Source organism: Oryctolagus cuniculus, chromosome 1, assembly GCF_964237555.1.
Source record: "Oryctolagus cuniculus chromosome 1, mOryCun1.1, whole genome shotgun sequence".
NCBI lineage: Eukaryota > Metazoa > Chordata > Mammalia > Lagomorpha > Leporidae > Oryctolagus > Oryctolagus cuniculus.
Genome location: NC_091432.1, coordinates 25258712 through 25280009, shown reverse-complemented (window position 1 = coordinate 25280009; position 21298 = coordinate 25258712). Strand labels below are relative to the sequence as shown.

General features: G+C 39.2%; 1 protein-coding gene and 1 pseudogene across 8 annotated transcripts in view; one reads left to right on the top strand and one right to left on the bottom strand.

Annotated features, from left to right (window-relative positions):
* LRRC4C (leucine rich repeat containing 4C) overlaps positions 1–21298 on the bottom strand; it is a 1373254-nt gene that overhangs the window by 484244 nt on the left and 867712 nt on the right. The gene's annotated exons all lie outside the window — the stretch shown is intronic.
* On the top strand, positions 6713–6859 carry LOC127484920 (U2 spliceosomal RNA; annotated as a pseudogene).

Sequence of the window (21298 nt, the reverse complement as noted above, 5' to 3'; positions counted from 1 at the left end):
GTCAGCTATTGTCTTAAAAGCATCAGGGATTTATTGGGTGGGGACATTGAAAAGGAGATTATAAGGGCCAGTTAAGCTGCCACTCAAAATTCTAGCATCCCATATTTTTTTTTATTTGATAGGTAGAGTTATAGACAGTGAGAGAGAGAGAGAGACAGAGAGAAAGGTCTTCCTTCCGTTAGTTCACTCCCCAAATAGCCACTGCGGATGGCGCTGTGCCAATCAGAAGCCAGGAGCCAGGTGCTTTCTCCCATGCGGGTGCAGGGCCCAAGCACTTGGGCCATCCTCTACTGCACTCCTGGGCCACAGCAGAGAGCTGGACTGGAAGAGGAGCAACCAGGACAGAACCCGGTGCCCACATGGGATGCCAGCACCACAGGCAGAGAGGATTAACCAAGTGAGCTACGGCACAGGCCCCTAGCATCCCATATTTGAGTACTTCTTTAAGTCCTGGCCACTCTGCTACCAATTCAGCCCCCTGCAAAGGGACCTGGGAAGGCAGTGGATGATGGCTCAGAAGCTTTGTTGCCTTCCACACTTGTGGGAGACAAGAACACATTCTTCGCATTCTTGGTTGTTGGCTTTAGTGGCCTTGACCTGACTGTTTCTTCCTCTCTGTTGCTCTTTCAAATAAATAAATGAATTAAAATATAAAAGAAGATTATAGTGGTCTTATTACGATTTAGGAAGATCATCCCAACTGTTGTGTGGAAAAAAAAAAGATTATGGAAAATTAAGAATAGAAAAAGGCATACATCTAGGATACTGTGACATATTATTATGTCTGAATAGCAGAATCAAATGTTAACATGAATAGTAATTTCACTGTCTATAAATGTCAATTTAGTTTCACTTTAAAAAATTTTTATTTGTGCTGTGTTCTGTGATTTTCCCTGATAACTAGTAGTTTATATAGAGATTGTCCATGTGCCCTTGTAAAACAGAAGTTCAAGGATGAACAACAGTGTAAAAATTAAAACACATAATTCCCACCTATATATAGCTGGATGAGCTTAAGCCAGCAACTCAAATGACTCAGTCAAAGTCACCTTCTAGAGCTAGTTACAAGAAGAGAAGTTACTGGAACACAGGACTCCTGATTCCCATCCTAATGATCTCTCTATTTACTATCTAGTATCATCTATAATTAGAAATAGCTCAGAGGCTCTTTCTAAATAAAACAATATGTGAATCTAACCTTTCCATTACATTGTGTTTCCATCTGTTCTTTCTGACAATTATAGATCTTAAACTAATTCCCGTGGTTTAGAGCATCTTTCCAGAATGAGCCCTTCAGGTTTCTTTGGCAACTTTTTCCTTGAAGAATGAGAGATGGGCAAATGTAAAAGCCTAATTTTAAGAAGAAAAGGGGAGCCTAGCAGGTTTATCAAAATCACTTGCCAAAAACCTCCTTTCTCTAGAGGAAAGGTACATCTGTGCTCTTTCAGTGGGTAAAAGCTCCTGGAGACAACCGACTGCTCCATCTGATAGTGGTCTTCCATTACACTCAATCTTCTGGAACCAAATCTCTCTCCTGAAGGAATCTCACACCACCATCTCCTTGTTCCTTCCTTAGATTCCACCACTCCATGTTTCCCTCTTTAACAAAAGATATCAGTCCTATATTACAGGAAAATTGTTCAAATATAGGCCATGACAACCAGCGGTTATATATTATAGGTAATCCAACTATTTATAAAATTACTTTTAAAAATACATATGCTGTTGCTAGTTGAAATAACAAAGAATAGACTGGAAAGCACTAGAACTTCTTCAGTTGCCTTGTATCTATATGTTCCAAACCCAGGTTTAGGTGCTGGAATCAGGTAGGTCCACCTGGCTGAACATTGTCTAAAATAAAAAATTACGGCACATGATAACTGAGTATATCTACATATATCAGAAAAATTTAAATGGATAGTATAGTTATGTTCTTTTTTCAAAAAAAAAAAAAAATGGGGCCAGCATCGTGGGGTAGCAGGTAAAGCCGCCGCCTACAGAGTCGGCATCCCATATGGGCACTGGGTCAAGTCTCAGCTGCTCCACTTCTGATCCAGCTCTCTGCTATGTCCTGGAAAAGAAGTAGAAGATGGCCCAAGTCCTTGGGCCCTTGCACCCACGTGGGAGACCCAGAAGAAGCTCCTGGCTCCTGGCTTCATATCAGCAAAGCTCTGGACATTGCAGCCAACTGGGAAGTGAACCAATGGATGGAAGATCTCTCTCTCTCTCTCTACCTCTCCTTCTCTCTCTGTGTTACTCTGATTTTCAAATAAATAAAAATAAATCTTTAAAAAATAGATTTATTTATTTATTTGAAAGGCAGTTACAGAGAAGCAGAGGTAGAGAGAGAGGTCTTCCATTCACTGGTTTGCTCCTCAAATAGCCACAATGGCCGGAGCTGCACCAATTCAAAGCCAGGAGTCAGTAGCTTCTTCCGGGTCTACTACATGGGTGCAAGGGCCTAAGGACTTGGGCCATCTTCTACTGCTTTCCTAGGCCATAGAATGGAGCTGGATCAGAAATGGAGCAGCTGGGACTCAAACCAGTGCCCATATGGGATGCTGGCATTGTAGGTGGCAGCTTTACCCACTACGTCATGGTGCCAGCCAATATTGTCATGTTTTAATATTTGTAAAGATATGTGTTTGGAAATATAAGATAACTGGATTAATTACATCAATAGAAAGGATGTGGAGTTCAATTACAGGCTGGCATTCAGAGCCCTAATGTAAGATTTGTTCATTAGAAGCAGAATAGAGCCAGGCTTGATTTAGAAAATGAGATGAAGATCTGGCTATTTAAATTGGGATGTCAGTCTAAAATGTTAATAGGCCCTTCCTTATAGAGCTAGGATTATTCCTAAAATTGGGACTGCCTATGGTCAAGATAGGAATGATACAGAAAGGAAATCTAGAAGGTTTAACATAATCTAGTAAATGCAATCACCTTTTCTAAAACACATGTGCTGGTTAAGCTGCTGCCTGTGACTTCACATCCCACATGGGTACCAGTTCAAGTCCTAGCTGCTCCACTTCTGATCTAGCTCCCTGCTAATGTGTCGGGTAACCATCAGAAGATGGCCTGAGTGCTTGGGCACATGCCACCCACATGGGAGATTCACATGGAATTCCAGGTTCCATGATGAGTCTTGAATCACCCATGGCTGTTGCATCTTTTTTGGGAGTGAACCACCAGTTGGAAGATCTCTCTCTGTCTCTCCCTCTCTTTCTCTCTTCTCTGTAATTCTGCCTTTAAAATAAATATTTTTTTTAAAAACTACATGTGCCATTGCACTCTGCATTGTAGATAATATGTACCTTACAATATAATTTTAGTTTCAATAGTGAGATAATGACTAAAAATAATTATAAATTTTGTTTGAAAATTGGATTAGCCATCCCCTTCACAGTCTATCCACATTCATTTTTGTCTTATACAAAGTGTTCATTAAAATCCAATCTACAATTAGAGAGTATTTATTCATTTTGCTAAGGTACAATATAATAACTGTGAAAGCTGATCTTGGAATTGAGGATCCAGGAGAAAAGCCCACTACTATATTTCAGCTCTCAACTTAGCAAATCACCTTAACAAACCCAGGTCTCATTTCATCATTTTTCAGATGCTATATCAGATGGGAACATAACAGGTACTCTTCTTACAATAACCTTCTATATATCTGTGAACTTATAAAGACAAAACCCATGGTGTTTCTTGTGATTTCTAGATCATGAGTATTTCCTTTAATGTTCTCTGTCTTCTCTTAAATTCTTTAGCTTCATCTGTTCTTGCTTTAGAGCTCCTCTGATGTCAGGTAATTATCATTCTCTGCACTCACAAGAACATTACTGGTGCCATGACACTGCATATGCTATTCAGTATGCCTGCCACATCTGTCCTAAACTCATCAGCTTTTTTTTTTTTTTAAGTTTTTGTTTTATTTTCCTTTTTTTCCCAGATATAGTTCCAGGTTTGACCCCACATGATATCTTTCAGAAATTAGCTACCCGCATTATTAAAAATCCTACTCCTCTTCTGATTTTTTTGTCAATTCTAGCTTTCAATGTAACAGTAAACTCAATAAATAATTGTTTTGTTATACATTTATGCAGTACACTGGTAATGCCTAGCACAGGGCATGACACATAAAAGACTTTCATCAAATGTGTCCTATATTAGTTAACTAATGGCTTGACAGTTGACAGATCACCACATGTGAATTATGTGACTTGAGAAAGATCCATAGCTTAATGTCTCAGTTATCTCATGTGTATAATGGAAACACACAGCAATTTGGTGCTTGCAAAAATTACTGAGACAATGAACATAAACCATTTAGCACAAAGTCAGCACATTATAAATGCCCAGCAAACACTGGTTGCTATACTTAATTGTACATTTATTTTAGAGGAAAGGTTGATTGTTGGGTGGAAGAAGAGGGCAAGAGGATAAGAGAGAGGAGGAGAGTATAAGAGAGGGATCAAGAAAGAGCAAGGGAGAGAGAGATCAAGAGACAGAGAGAGAGAGAGCCACGTGTTCAGGAACAGGTCCTCTTAAAACTTTGCGGGGCAGGAGGGGCAGGCAGGGAAGTAGGAGCAGCGAATCCCATTAGGGTAGGGGTAGAGCCGACACTGGTGGTTGGGCCATGTGGTCACCTGGCTTCCAGCCATGGTGGCCGTGGCTAGAGCCTAGGATGGCACCAGGGGTGTAGATCCTGCTGTAGATAAGACTATGCCTCTTTACTAACATCCCCCACCTTGTGTTTTTTATAAAGCAGAAGTTGTGTGGGATTACAATAGCCCCAAGAGTCCAGGAAGGGTGGAGGGACAATTATCTGTCTTTAGAGCTACTTAGTCTGAATTTGTGGAGTTTGGCTCCTGTGGTAAAGTGGTCCAGTAATTTATGTATATAGTTGAAGACTAACAATTTTTGTGAGAAACTATGTGTGTGATATAAAACATGAAATATCTTTCATGCACTTAAGCTATGTTGAAAAATTTTCACTCTGCTGAAAGAAATGCAGTTCATTTGATTCTGCTGTGTCAGTTTCAAGACAAAAGCTCCCTATCTATCCAGGGATGAGGTTTTATTTGTTTGCAGTAAATGAAATAATCAGACAGCAAACCAAACCACCCTGTGATTATGGCTATTTGAAGCTACTGGCTTAGTCAGAGTGAATGATTTGGGAGGTTCAAAAGAGAACAAAATATATCCTGATGTAAAAATCCAGCTTAATAGATGCTCGTGTATCTTGTTTATTTTTTATTGCTGCACTACTAAGAATGTCAATGTTTCTAAGTACATCTAGATGTGATATCAGGAACAGATCTTAGCTAAGGTATGGTAGCTATCATACCCTCCCATAGGATCAGAGTTCTTGAAACAACAGTACAAAAAGCACATCCAAACATGATATACATAAGTATTTGGAGGCAGGCGTTTGATATAAAGATTTAAGTTTCCCTCGGGATGTCCCTCTGGATGATTTAAGCTTTGCTTCTACCACTTCTGATCCAGCGTCCTGGTAATATAGCATCGTCAGCAGACAATGGCTCAAGCACTGGTTTCCCTGCCAGCCATGTGGGAGACCCAGATGGAATTCCTTGCTGCTGCCTTTAGCATGGCCCAGACCTGGCTGTTGCAGAAATTTGGGGAGTGAACCAGTGGACAATGCAATGATCCTCAACCTTGGATTGGAACATGGACAAAAGAAGGCCAGAACAGGAGCTGGTGTTGTGGCTCAGTGAGCTAGGCCACTACTTGCCATCCTATATCAAAGTTCCACTCCAAGTCACAACTGCTCAACTTCCAACCCAAACATCCTGATAATTTACCTGGGAAGGCAGCAGATGATGGTCCAAGTATATGGGCTCTGTCACCCATGTGGGAGACAAGGACAGTCTGTGGCTCCTGGCTTTGGCCTGGCCCAGACCATGGAAATTCATATTTTCTCTCTCTCCCTTTTCTCTCTCTCTCCCTCTCCCTGGTCTCTCTCTCTCTTTTTCTGTCTTTCAAATAAATAAATAAATAAATCTTAAACAAGTGATAAAGGCCAGATTATTCTCTATAGATTGAACTCAAGGCAGGATTTCCTCTTCTCTATTCCCCTAAGCAAGATAGCACTTTTTCAGCACAGTATATGAAAGAAAGAAATACAAAACAATACAGCTTTAGAAATTTCAGATTTCCAGCACATGAGTGTGTGTGTGTATGTGTGTGTGTGTGAGTGAGAAGGAAAAAAAAAAAGAAAAAGAAAACGACATAAGTTTACATCAGAAGGAAGGCAACCACACACAGCTTCCCTGCCTTCATTTCTTTTATTTTCTTCTAATGCATCTTTATTTTCCTTCTTTGAAGAAATAACACAGATAAAAAGGAAATAGAACCCTGGAAATTCATCTTTTTTTTAATCCTATGAAAAAAAAATCGCTCTGATTTTGAAGGGTTTTTTGAGGTTGTGGATTTTCAGTGTTAAAGAAGTAAAGTCTCAAGCAAACCAAGGCACATATGTCACTGTACTTGAACAATTTCAAGCCTCCAAAGTTATTTTACTAAAACAATGTTAAGCAATGAGAAGAAAACAAAACTATATTTAGGAATATGTGATTTCTAGTCTATAACATCACTAAATATATATGTGAATGTAAGCTTCTCTAGTGGTCCATGAAAGTATTAACAGTCCTTATTCAGAAGACAGAATCTATAAAAATTGATCGCTTCTCGGCCTTTTGGCTAAGATCAAGTGTAGAATTTGTAAAAATTGGTGAGAAACAATAATAATCATGAGAATGGCATATTTGTCTAGGAATAAGCAAATATTTATAAGCTGTATCACTTTAACAAAAAATGCATGCAGGAAAGTTCACATAGTAGTGGGCTGGATAACATATATGGACAGATTACAAAATGTGGCTACATTGTCCCTCAATCTAATTTTTTAAAGATTTTATTTATTTATCTGAGAGTCAGAGCTACAGACAGAGAGAGGGAGAGACAAAGAGAAAGGTCTTCCATCCACTGGTTCACTCCCCAAATGGCCACAATGGCCAGAATTGGGCCAATCCAAAACCAGGAGCGAGGTGCTTCCTGCAGGTCTCCCATGTGGGTGAGGGGCCCAAGCACTGGGGCCATCTTTTACTGTTTTCCCAGGTCACAGCAGAGAGCTGGATCAACAGCTGGGTAGAGAACCAGCACCCATATGGGATGCCAACACTGCAGGTGAAGACTTTGCCCACTAAGCCACAGTGCTGGCCCCCCAGTCTAATTTAATGATATATTCTCTTATTAAATTATGTTCCAATGAATCACATATAAAATAGCAACAATGAAGACAAATCACAGCATCCCTGCCCACATTCTCATTCTACCTCATTTTCTTCCTATTTATCTTTATTTCTCAGCTTCAAAGCAAAGCAAATGACAATGGAAACATGAGTGTGATCCATGAAATTTGTCTATTGTTTTGATTTGTGAAAAAATAAAGTCAGCCAGGACAAAAGTCTTTAATGTAAGGATGAAGGAGGATAAAACATCAGTGTAGGTTGGCAACTGTTCTCCTGCAACAGAGCTTCCTAACAGGTAGGTCTCTGGGTAAAAGGTTTGTAATACTTTCAGTTCCTAAGTCTTGGAATCAAGCTGGTGGATGTGGCCACTGTACAGCATTTGAATCAGGATCTTCAGTTACTGTCTCATACTTAGGACTGAAATATGGGTTCCCAGATCTAATTTTTTTTCTATTTTTAGTCTGGAGGTTTGTTAGGTGTTAAGCTTTTATCCTTTAATGACTACACAAATCTTGAAATCTGCTGAAGGCCCTAACTACTTGATGACTGACAATGATATCATATATCTCACCTACATCCCTGCTAAAGGGGAATTTTATGACAGCTCAACTTTCAAAAAAAGAAAAGCCCTAGGAACTTTAGGGTATACATGTCTATTGTAAGAACCCCATCACCCACCCAATTCTTAACCTATCTATCCATATGCTTGCTTCAGCAGCATATATATTTAACCTACCTATTCTTTCTCCTATGTTGGTAGAATTCTTACCCTTCACAGTTTTATTATTGTACTTTCAACTTAATCTTATCAGGCAGATGTAACACTGTTTGATGGTTACTTGTTAGAAGAGACAAGATTCTTTAGGATCATATCTTTTTATCTTTGTGGGTTTAGTTCTTAGCTTGTTGTTGAATATACAGTAGGTACTGCTGAAATGTTTATGAAATGAATGGATGAATGTATTACTTAACTGAATGTTCAAGGCCATCATTATGGTTAATCATATAAGTTAAACATGAGTGGATTTAGTATTTTTTTTTTTTTTTGGACAGGAAGAGTTAGAGAGAGAGAAAGAGAGAGAGAGAGAGAGAGAAAGGTCTTCCTTCCGTTGGTTTGCCCCCCACATGGCTGCTGCGGCCGGTGCACTGCGCCTATCCGAAGCCAGGAGCCAGGTGCTTCCTCCTGGTCTCCCATGCGGGCGCAGGGCCCAAGCACTTGGGCCAGCCTCCACTGCCTTCCTGGGCCACAGCAGAGAGCTGGACTGGAAGAGGAGCAACCAGGACAGAACTGGCGCCCCAACCAGAACTAGAACCCAGGGAGCCAGCGCCACAGGCAAAGGACTAGCCTAGTGATTTGTGGCTTCAGCCGTGGATTTAGGCCTATGTCCTTAAAGTGGAGAGATATTGAGAACTCCCTGAGAAGGTGCAATCTCATTCACAATAGTTACAAAACATAAAATATCTTTGAATAAATTTACTTATGGATGTAAAAGATCTCTACAATGAAAATTACAGAATATTAATGAAAGAAATTTTAAAAATGCACAAAAATACAAAGACCTCTGTGGTTATGGATTGGAAGAATTAATATTCTTAAAATGTCTATATTACCCAAAGAAATTTACATATTCAATGTAATTTCCATCAAAATGCCAATGACATCTTTTACAGAATTAGAGAAAAAAAATCCAAAAATTTGTATGGAAGAAAGAAAGACCCCCAGATAGCCAAAACAATCCTGAACTATAAATGATGCTGAGGGCATCACATTACCAGTCAATACACACTGCAAAACTCTTGTATCCAAAACATCATGAAACCTTAATAAAAATAGACACACAGACAAATCAAACAGAAACCCCAGAAACAAATTCATAAATAACTAACAAATGCATATACAACTAACTTACCTTAGACAAAGTTACTAAAAGTACTGCCTTGAAAGAGGTCATGCTTGTCAACAAATGGTGCTGAGAAAATTTGGTTCCCTGCGCCGCAGCTCACTAGGCTAATCCTCTGCCTGTGGCACCAGCACCCTGGGTTCTAGTCCTGGTTGGGGCGCCGGATTCTGTCCCAGTTGCTCCTCTTCCAGTCCAGCTCTCTGCTGTGGCCCCGTAGTGCAGTGGAGGATGGCCCAAGTGCTTGGGCCCTGCACCATCATGGCAGACCAGGAGGAAGCACTTGGCTCCTGGCTTCGGATCAATGCACTGCACCAGCAGTAGCAAGCCGGCTGTGGTGGCCACTTGGGTCGGGGGTGAACTTACGGAAAAAGGAGGACCTTTCCCTCTGTATCTCTCTTTGTCTAACTCTGCCTGTCAAAAAAAAATTTGGTTCCCACAGGCAGAAGTTTGAAACAAGACCTCGGTCTCTCATTCTCAATATTAACTCAGGTGTATCAAAGACCCTGAAACTATATAACTGCTAGAACAAAATAGAAGGTGAAAACTTTAAGACACTGGCAAAGGAGATACATTTTTAGGATACGATGGGAAAAACACAGGCAATAAAAGGAAAATAGGAAAGAATAGTTTTATACCAAAGTAAGAAGCTTCTTACTTTGCAGCAAAGGAAATAATTTGTACAGAGATTAGAAAACTGATGAAATGGGTGAAAATATTTACAAACTATATATCTCATAAAGGATTAATATTCCAGAATATATTAGAACCCACAAAATTCAGCAATAATACAAACAATTCAGTTAATAAATGGAAATGAATCTAAACAGACACTTTTCAGAAAGGAAAAATAGAAATACCAAATACGTGAATAAATTTTCAATACCACCAGCTATCAGGGAAATGCAAATTAAAACCAGAATGTAGTATCATTTTCTTCAGTTAGAATAGTGATTATTAAAAAGGGAAAAAATAGCAAATGCTGGTGAGGATGCAGAGTAGAGGGAACCCTTATACACTGTTGGTGGGAATGCAAATTTGTACAACCACTATGGAGAACAGTATGGAGGTTTCTCCAAAATCTAAAATTAGGTCAGCCATATGGCCCAGCTATCCCACTTCTGGGATTACATCCAAGGAAGTGAAGTCAGCATATGAAAGGAATACCTGCACCCTATGTTTATTGCAGCACTATTCACAAATAGCCATGATATAGAATCAAACTGAACGCCTGTTAGTGAATGAATCGATGAATAAAATGTGGCATACATACACAGTACAATATTACATAGCCATACAAAAGAATGGAACCTTGACATATGCAACAAAATGGAAAAAAGTGGAGATTATTTAAAAAATTATGTTAATTGAAATAAGACAAGTATCACGTTTTTTCCCTCTCATATATGGAAATTGTGTATGTGTGTATGTGTATGTGTGCTCCATATGAATCTAAAATAGTCCTTACTAGAGATTGGGAAGGGTGAAAGTTAGATTGCTTAGATTACATAGTCATTTGAAATAATTGGTTCTGGTGTTCCACAGAGGAGGAGGCTAATTATACTTGTTAATAAAGAAAATGGAAGGGCCAATGGACTGGCTTAAGCTGTGATACTTGTTAAATGTTGCATTGCCTCCCATAAAACTGTTGGAGACATTTCATGTAAATCCAATTTTTTTAAATCAATTAAAGAAATGTAATATTTTGGGGCTAGTGCTGTGGTGCAGCAGGTAAAGCCTCAGCCTACAGTGCCAGCATCCCATATAGGTGCTAGTTCAAGTCACAGCTGCTGCACTTCCAATCCAGCTCTCTGCTACGGCCTGGGAAAGCAGTGGAAGATGGCCCAAGTCCTTGGGCCCCTGCACCTGCATGGGAGACCTGGAATAAGCTCATGGTTCCTGGCTTCAGACTGGTGCAACTCCAACCATTGTGACCATTTGGAGAATGAACCAGTGGATAGAAGACCTCTCTCTCTGTGTAACTCTGACTTTCAAATAAATAAATAAATCTTTAAAAAAAGAAATGTATTATTTTAAAGAACATCAAGATAAATGTACACTGAGTTCATTTTTGTTACAATGTAGTTAACAGCATGTATTGTGACACTGAGAAATAGTTACCAAGACTTTTAGAATAGACAATCTAAAATTACACATCCACCTCAAAGCTAACACACTCAACTCCTACTTAACCAAAATAAAAAGAAAGGCAATCAAAAAGCCAAACTCTCTAGTTACTTTATATATATACCACTATACTCTTTCAAAAAGTCATTACAATGGTAGTTAATAGGTCTTTTATTATATTGATTAGTTTAAATCATGATTTTTTTCTCCAGGCAATCTTGAACATATGGTCACCCTACAGTCTACTACAGTTCTTCATTTTAAAATTGCATTTCTCAATGGTTGTCTAGAGTAGGAAGTATAGAGGAGGTTTTGCTTCTCAGAAGATATTTGCCTTAGAACATAAGAGAATTTGACAAAGTTGCAGGATATAAAATGAACACAAATATTAATAGCATTCTTGTACATCAACAATAGTCTGGCTGAGAAAGAGCTTACAAGATTAGTCCAACTTCACAATAGCTACAAAAAAATTAAATACCTTGTGATAACTGTAACTAAGGTAGTGAAATATATCTGCAATGAAAATTAAAAAGCATTAATGAAAGAAGACACTCAAGAAATGGAAAAACACCCCATATCCATGTATTAGAAGAATTAATGTTATCAACATGTTGATGGTCCCCAAAGCAATGTATAGATTCAATGTAATCTCAATCAAAATTCCAAGGACATTCTTTACAGAACTAGAAAAATGAATCCTAAAATGCATATTGAAACACAAAGGCCCTGAATTGTTTAAGAAATCTTAAACAATGGAAACAAAGCAGAAGGCATCACAACATCAGATTTCAAGGTACACTGCTGGGCTGTTATAACCAAAATAACCTAGTACTGGCACAAAAGTAGATGTGTGGACCAAGAGAAAAGAACCCCCAGAAATCAGTCCACACATCAACAACCAGCTAATCTTTGTCAAGTAAGCTGAACTCATTCCCGTAAGAAAGGATAGTCTTCAGCAAAGGTATTGGGAAAATTGAATTTCCACATTGAGAAATTTGAAACAAAACCTCTACCTACTCCTTTTACAAAAATCAACTCACAATGGACCAAGCATCCAGACTTAACACCTGAAACTACCAAATTACTAGAAGAAAGCATAGGGGAAATACTGCAAGACAACACCCTAGGCAAAAGCTTCTTAGATAAGACCCAGAATCAAAGACAACAAAAGCAAAACTAGGGGCTGGCATTGTGGCTAGCTGATATGGGAGACTGTTTGTGTCCTTGCTGCTCAATTTGGGATTCAGCTCTCTGCTAATAGCCTAGGAAAAGCAGCAAAAGGTGGATCAAGTGCTTTGGCCCTGCCATCTCAGTGGGAGACCAGAATGAAGCTTCTGATCCCTGGTTTAGGCCTGGCCCAGCCCTCACCACTGTGATCATCTGGGGAGTGAATCAGCAGATGGAAGGTTTCTCTCTCTCTCTCTCTCTCTCTCTCTCTCTCTCTTTTATCTGTCTCTCTCTCTCTCTAACTCTGATTTTCAAATTAAAACAAAAATCTTTTTAAAAATCCAAAAATGGACAAATGGGATTACATCAAGTTAAGAATTGTCTACACAACAAAGGAAACACAAAACGTGAAGAGGCAACTGACAGATGGAGGACTTATTTGAAAACTATGCATTGGATAAAGTAGCAGTATCCAGAATATATAAGATGCTCTTTTTGGTTAACAGTGCATCTGCAGGAGGGCATCGTTTGACATACATTAGTTCTAAGCAGGGATACCCTTTCCCACAATGGACAAGAAAAGAATGGTCTGCACCAGGCCATGTATTCCACATGGAGAAATATGCTACATCTCCTTTGTAGGTGCCAGCAGATAAGTGAAACTTATGTCTGTTTCATACTCTCATTCAAGTTGGACTCTGCTTTCCAAGCAGGAAAATTAAATAATGATTTTCTAAATGTTTGCACTGTATTTTTATCGTGGCTAAAAGCATGAGTGGCAGATTATAAAAGTAATGGAGAAATTTAGCAATATATCTGAGCTTTGATTAATCTCTCCTTTATTAATGAAAGGTTCTGGTGCTTTTTTTTTCTTTTTTTTATTTAGTAAATATAAATTTCCAAAGTACAGTTTATGGATTACAATGGCTTCCCCCACCCCATAATTTCCCTACCACTCGCACCCCTCCCATCTCACACTCCCTCTCCCGTTCCATTCACATCAAGATTCATTTTCAATTATCTTTATATACAAAAGATCGATTCAGTACATATTAAGTAAAGATTTCATCAGTTTGAACCCACACAGAAACACAAAGTGTAAAAACACTATTTCAGTACTAGTTATAGCATTACTTCACATTGGACAACACATTAAGGAAAGATCCCACATGAGAAGTAAGTACACAGTGACTCCTGTTGTTGACTTAACAATTTGACACTCCTGTTTATGGCGTAAGTAATCTCCCTAGGCTCTAGTCATGAGTTGCCAAGGCTATGGAAGCCTTTTGGGTTCGCTGACTTCGATCTTATTCTGACAGGGTCATAGTCAAAGTGGAAGTTCTCTCCTCCCTTCAGAGAAAGGTACCTCCTTCTTTGATGGCCCCATTCTCTCCACTGGGATCTCACTCACAGAGATCTTTCATTTAGGTCTTTTTTTTTTTTCCCAGAGTGTCTTGGCTTTCCATAATACTCTCATGGGCTCTTCAGCTGGATCTGAATGCCTTAAGGACTGATTCTGAGGCCAGAGTGCTATTTAGGACATCTGCCATTCTATGAGTCTGCTGTGTATCTTGCTTCCCATGTTGGATCGTTCTCTCCCTTTTTGATCCTATCAGTTAGTATTAGCAGACACTAGTCTTGTTTGTGTGATCCCTTTGACTCTTAGACCTATCAGTGTGATCAATTGTGAACTGAAATTGATCACTTGGACTAGTGAGATGGCATTGGTACATGCCACCTTGATGGGATTGAATTGGAATCCCCTGGCACGTTTCTAACTCCACCATTTGTGGCAAGTCTGATTGAGCATGTCCCAAATTGTACCTCTCTTCCCTCTCTTATTCCCACTCTTATATTTAACAGGGATCTGGTGTTTTCTTAATCAAGAAATTTGTGTGACTTAAATTCAGCACCACCCTTTTCATTTATTTTTCATTTTTTGAAGGATAAGAAGGGTAAAAGATAAATAAAACAGTATAAAACCCTTGCAATGCTGAATGTTATCATGATTCCCAGGAATTAAGGAACCATGTTCTTTTCCTGAACATATGTCTGAAGTTTCTCATCTCTGAAATAATGCACCAATAATCTTTATTTTCCATTCTGTAACTATCCATAATCATAGGTAAATATGTCAACCAACCTTCACAGACTGAGTGATAAATTTCATCTATTTTTAAAATCACCTATTTAATGAATGCAAATTTCATAGGTACAACTTTAGGAATATAGTGGTTCTTCCCCCCATACCCACCCTCCCACCCCCTCTCCTATCCCCCCTCCTATTCCCTTTCCTATCCCATTCTTCATTAAGATTCGTTTTCAATTAACTGTATATATAGAAGACCAACTATATACTAAATAAAGATTTCAACAATTTGCACCCACACAAACATACACACAACATATAAAGTACTGTTTGAGAACAAGTTTTGCAGTTAATTCTCTTAGTATAACTCATTGAGGACAGGGGTCCTACATGGGGAGTAAGTGCACAGTGACTTCTGTTAATTTAACAATTAACACTCTTATTTATGACATCAGTGATCACCCAAGGCTCTTACCATGAGCTGCCAAGGCAATGGAAGACTTTTGAGTCCACAAACACCATCAGCATTTAGACAAGGCCATAAGCAAAGTGGGAGTTCTATCCTCCCTTCAGAGAAAAGTACAATCTTCTTCGATGGACCCTTCATTCCACTGGGTGCTTACTCACAGAGATCCTTCATATAGGACTTTTTAAATGCTCTCATGGGCTTATCAGCCAGTCCAGAGTATCTTAAGGGCTGATTCTGAGGTCAGAGTTCTGTTTAGGGTGTTTGTCATTCTATGAGTCTGCTGTGTGGACTGCTTCCCATGTTCGAACATTCTCTCCTTTTTAATTCTATCTATTGTTATTATTTGGTCTTATTTATGTGATCTCTTTGAGACTTATTCCTATCTATATGATCTATTAAACACTTAATATGATCATTTTAACATGTAAGACAGCATTATTACCACGCAGCTTAATGGAATTTGGAGTCCCATGGCAGGTTTTTAGCTTTACCCTTAGAGGTAAGTCCATGGAACTGTGTGCATAACTGTACAGCTTCTCCCTCTCTTATTCCCACTCATGATAAGTTTCAACATAAATGAAATGCAGATGTAGGATTCCCTCAAAACACTAATTCTCATTTTCAAATCTTGAATAGAAATGGACATAAAAAAGAAATGCTACTGATGAAAACCACGGTAGTGATACACATGTAATTGAAAAATCTTAACTTGGATAAACAGAATTTTCCTTAGATGAACACTTGGATGAATGGGCATTCTGTTTAAACTTAGCAGTAAACATTTTGTTCTGAAGTAGTTGAAAAGTTTTGATAGCTACCTTGGACCAAGTAATTCTGCTTCTTTTTTGTTAAATGAGCCATTTCAGATGTATTATAGTCATTAAAACATGACCTTGCACTCCCAGATACTGTTCCAATGCATGCAAGCAATATGATATTTTTCTAAACTGTTTACCTGCATCAAGCCTGGTCTTTGTGTTTTCATTGCTTTGAATCCTTTCCCCCTTTTCTTCCCTGGAATAATTATCTTTGGGGCATGACAAATGTATTTTAGTAAGTCTAAAGTGGCTACTTATACTAACAGAACATTGCCCCACAAATGTCAGTGTGTTCAGCTAGTGCAGCTCTAGTTAAAATCGTAACTCAGTGTAGTTCCGTAGTCATTTATTCTCTGTAAAACTGTAGTTTTCTTTTGTAAATTGATGATAAAAACATGGTGTGGTGGTGGACCTTGCCATTTCATTAGAAATGTTTTTCAGAGTCATCAGCTGGCCCGGCTCTCTCTCATTTCAAACCTAGCTCAAGTTTTTTCATGCTTGGAGCTTGTGCTTTCTATTTGTTTCGTTTTTAATACATTTTTGTTTTCTAAGTATTTAGTTTTCTCAGATCTATGTTTTTTATCTTATAAGAATGCATTGTTACCTTGCCATTTTTCAACAAAATCACTTGCAAAAGAGTATGAAAAGCTAAAATTTCCTGAAATATTTCACATCATCAAAAATGCCAGAAAACAAACCCTATTTTCTAAAAAAACTGAAAAACACCAACTGAAAAATTATAATCCATGTATTCAATGGAATATTATGTGATCATATAAATGAATATTAAGACTATGCAGCCAAAGAAAAGGTAATATTAATCAGAATAAAAGAGAGATGTGTGGGGCTGGCGCTGTGGCACAGTGGGTTAAAGCCCCAGCCTGCAGCGCTGGCATCCCATATGGGCGCCAGTTCTAGTCCCGGCTCTTCCTCTTCTACTGCAGCTCTCTGCTATGGCCTGCGAAAGCAGTAAAATATGGCCAAACTCCTTGGGCCCCTGCACCTTCGTGGGAGACCTGGAAGAAGCTCCTGGCTCCTGGCTTCGGATCAGCTCATCTCTGGCCACTGTGGTCATCTGGGGAGTGAACCAGCAGAATGGAAAACCTCTATCTCTCTGGCTCTACCTCTCTCTGTAACTCTGTCTTTCAAATAAATAAAATAATTCTTTAAAAAAGAGAGAGATGTATAACTTCTAACAACATAAAAATATCATTGCAGATTCATAAATATTGAAAGGAAATATGTAAAAGAGTAGGCGTAGCCAATCAGACATGTGGTGTGTGGGTCAGTTCAACAGAGTACAGCAGAAGGCTAGGGACCATTACCCATGCTATAGCAAGGGACGAAACAAAACTTCTAAATTGTCTACAACTTGCCAAGATTATGAAGATATCAGGGATGGAACAAACCAATATTTAAATAATCATTAATTGATCACTTCCCTTGTGCATAGCTTCCTGCTACATAGGCTTTCTCAATAAACTACTGACATTTTAGATTTGCTAATATTTTTTTCATGAGAGACAGTCTTGTACATTATAGTATATTCAGAAATATTCATGACTTTTACCCTCTAAATTCCAGCAGAACATATCTCTTAGTCATGGCAATCAAACATGACTTTTGGAAGGTAATATTGACTTTGGTTAGTAATCATTGTTGTGGAGGCCTACTAGTTTTATGACAGAATTTCCCCACCTTACTTCTAATCTCAGCCCATTAGGAGAAAGATGGATCACGATGAAAAGCTGGAAAAATCTTATAGGTGTCCTGACCCTTGTTTCCTAAAATGTAGTTTTCCGGAATGGAGGAAGCATTTCTTTTCAGTGAGGAAATTAGTCAATCAATAACTAGAGAAAGGAATCTCTAGTTGTGGCTATAAAAGTAAGCAGAAACAGGAAGGAAAATTAGCCTGTGGCAAAAAACTGATTCCCCTGGGCTGAAGTGATGTAAGGCATGGGGGATGGGAACAGAGAGCTCTCTGAGTTCTAGAGCAGTCGGAATACTGCATCTTTTCAGTGCCCTGCAAAGAACCCAAGACCCAAGAAGAGAATGTGTACAGGAGGCAATGGGCCCATGCAACCCTTGCAGACAGAGTTTTTTTTAAAGATTTTATTTATTTATTTGAAAGTCAGAGAAAAGAAAGGCAGAGAGAGAGAGAGGTCTTCATTCCGTTGGTTCACTCCCCAATTGGCCGCAACGGCCAGAGCTGCGCCGATCCGAAGCCAGGAGCCAGGTGCTTCCTCCTGGGTTCCCATGCAGGTGCAGGGGCCCAAGCAACTGGGCCATCCTCCACTGCCCTCCTGGGCCACAGCAGAGAGCTGGACTGGAAGAGGAGCAACTGGGACTAGAACCCAGTGCCCATACGGGCTTCAGGCGCCGTAGGCAGAGAATTAACCAAGTGAGCCACAGAGCCAGTCCCTAGAGTTTTAACATTATTTATTTATTCATTTATTTATTTTTTTTGAAAGATAAAGAGACAGATAGAGAGATATAGCATCTTCTGTTTCACTCCCCCAAATGCCTGCAACAGCAAGGACTATGTTGGACCAAAGACAGAGTCAGGAACTCCATCTGGGTCTCCCATGTGGGTGGCAGCAACACAAGTACTTGAGCCTTCATCTGCTGTCTTCCCATGGGGTGCATTAGGAGGAAGCTGGATCAGAAGCAGACAAGCCAGAACTCAAACCATACACTCCAAAATGGGATGAGGATATTCTAAGTGGCATCTTAACCTTTGCACAAAAAAACTCCTCCGTAGAAAGATTTTTAAGAAATAAATAACTCACAGAAACAGTCAAGAATGTGAGATTTTGAGGGGCCAGAATGTGGGTTGAGGATATGGGCAATTCAACATCTTTCTCTTTATCCTAAAGTCAGAGGAATAGTTCCCAATACCCATATTATATGACTCTGGTACCTCATAAAATACAAGAGGAACAGCTTACTTTAGTGTTGAAGAGAATACACAAGGACATGAAAATTAAGTTAAATATCCAGCTGCGAAATTAGAGTTCCAGTGAGAAGGCAAGAATCTAAGGACTCAAAGACATCAGTTGGTTAACTGAGATTCACTTATGCTCTGACTTTAAAAGTACATTGCATCCATTTTAAAGCAATGTGAATTATGTCTGGATAAGTTTAAATGATTTGTTCAAGGTCACTAATTTTTATCTAAATACTAACGAGTTATTGTGTTCCTAACAGTTACATTAAAATGGAGACCAGGACTGAAGAAACCCTGAGTAGACAAAACCAGCTTCATAACTGACCTTGAGCTTGCTTCACTTGCAAACATTAAGCAAAGCTTAATTTGAGCTATTTCTTATAGAAGCCTATCTTAAAGAAAAACAAAACATAAGCTTGACAAATCAAAAGCAACAAGTTAATTTATAATTATATAACTAGGAGTGTTTCAAATGATTCACCAAAGAAGACAACTGTGTATCTGTAGCCAAATATTTTCTTTGATTTATTTCTGATTCCATGATATAAAAGTTTCGCTTTTAAGTTAATTCACTGTAGCTCCTGAACCACTTCTGGTTTGAGCTGCTCAATTTATGGATCCCTGTTTGGTCAAAGAAATTCTTTATAATGTTCTTGTGGGACCAGAGTTGGCACAGCATCTTACGTGGCCATTTGGGTTGCCAGTATCCTGTAGTGGAGTGCCTGGTTTGAGTCCCAGCTACTCTGCTTTCCATCCAGCTTCCTGCTAATTCACATCCTGGAAAGAAGTAGAAAATGGCTCAAGTGCTGGCCACCCAGGTTGGAGACCTGGATGGAATTCCTGGCTCCTGGTTTTAGGCTGGCACAGCCCTGGCTGTTGCTGGAATTGATGGAGTAAATCAGTAGATGGAAAATCTCTCTCTGTCTCTGCTTCTCTCCCTTTCAAATAAAATGAAAATACATAAATAAAAGAAGTACACTTTTTTGTGCCTTACTTTACCTTTTCAACCCCACTATATGGCAGCTGCTTTGTTACAGAGGAGTAAAATGATGAACCAGTCCAGAAAACAGCCCAGGCTTTGGGGAGCAGACTAAAATAAATATATACAATAACAAATGTCACAATGAAGCACAAGGTGCTAGAGTAGCCCATAATAGGGTAACGAGATCAAGTCAAAAAGCAGAGATGGTTTCCCCTAAGAAATGGTAAATTAGAGTTATTTAGAACAGGTTAGTGGTTCTTAAATGTTGTGTGCATCAGACTCAACGGGAGGATTGCTTTAGACATCAACTACAGGGCCCCATTCCCAATATCTAATTCATAGGCTTTGGCGAGAATCTGAGAATTTGCTGTAATAACGTGCCTACAGGAGCAGCTGCTACTGATCTGGGAATCGCACAAGGAGTATCCCTGAACATTCCAAACAAAGCAAGTCTGCAGGCAGAGGTCCTGCAGGAAGGGGAAGTCAGAGGTCCTGCAGGAAGAGGAAGTCAGGACATCCTGTGTTCTTTCCGCACTTACTAGAATGTGCTGCCTTTTCACAGAAACAGAACCTGCGAAGATTCAGGCACTTGCCTCGGTGACTTACAGTAAATAGTCAGACCAAGGACTAACACCCAGATCTTGGACCTTCCACTGAGATGACTTCTTTCCTCTCAGGGGCTGGGCATCTCTGTCGTCCACCTCGCTAAAATATGCAGTTGGCTTCTGTGATTGCGGCCCAGAAAAAGGCAAAAAGCAGTCCCTGCTGTTTCAAAAATGTGAGCCAGCTCTGCCTGCTGTATCTTGTCTTTGCTTGAGAGAATGCTGACTATTTTAAGCAACGCTTCAGGATATTCTTCCTCTTCTTTGAGATGGAGGACTTAATCTTACAGAAAACACATTCCTTCTCTCAAGAGTGCCCTTGAACTAATATAGCAGAAACCCTGACTCCAGTGGGGCTTTCTGATATGCCTTTGAAGAGGGTGAATTTACTAATCAATACAAATTACAATTTCTCAACTGGCAACAGCCTCTGCAGCTTTATTATTCACAGCCTGAGCTCTCAGGACTGGATGAACAGAGAAACTCTAGGCCAAAATCCTACACAAATACTGATTGTTCCAGAGGGAAGTAACACAGGATTATTTATATGATCAGGAATATTTTATAGAGTTGACAAGTATAGAGAGAAGAATTACATATGATATTTTAAGGTGTGGACTAATAACCTCTCATAGTAGCAAAATATATTTTTGCCCTGTTCCTTACACACTTCTTATACACATATACACTCACAAGGAACAAGGAAAGAGAAAGGGAAAGCTACAGAGGCAAGGAAATGCAAAGATGCAACAAAAAACCCACTGTCCAAGAGTTTAGGTTTTAGTTCTCACCTTCTGTCACTGTGTAACTCTGGATGAAGCCTAAACTGTTCTAGAACTGTTTCCTTGTCTGCAAAAGCAGGGAGTTGACATGATACTTAATGACTTTTCTAGATAGAAGTATCTTATATATA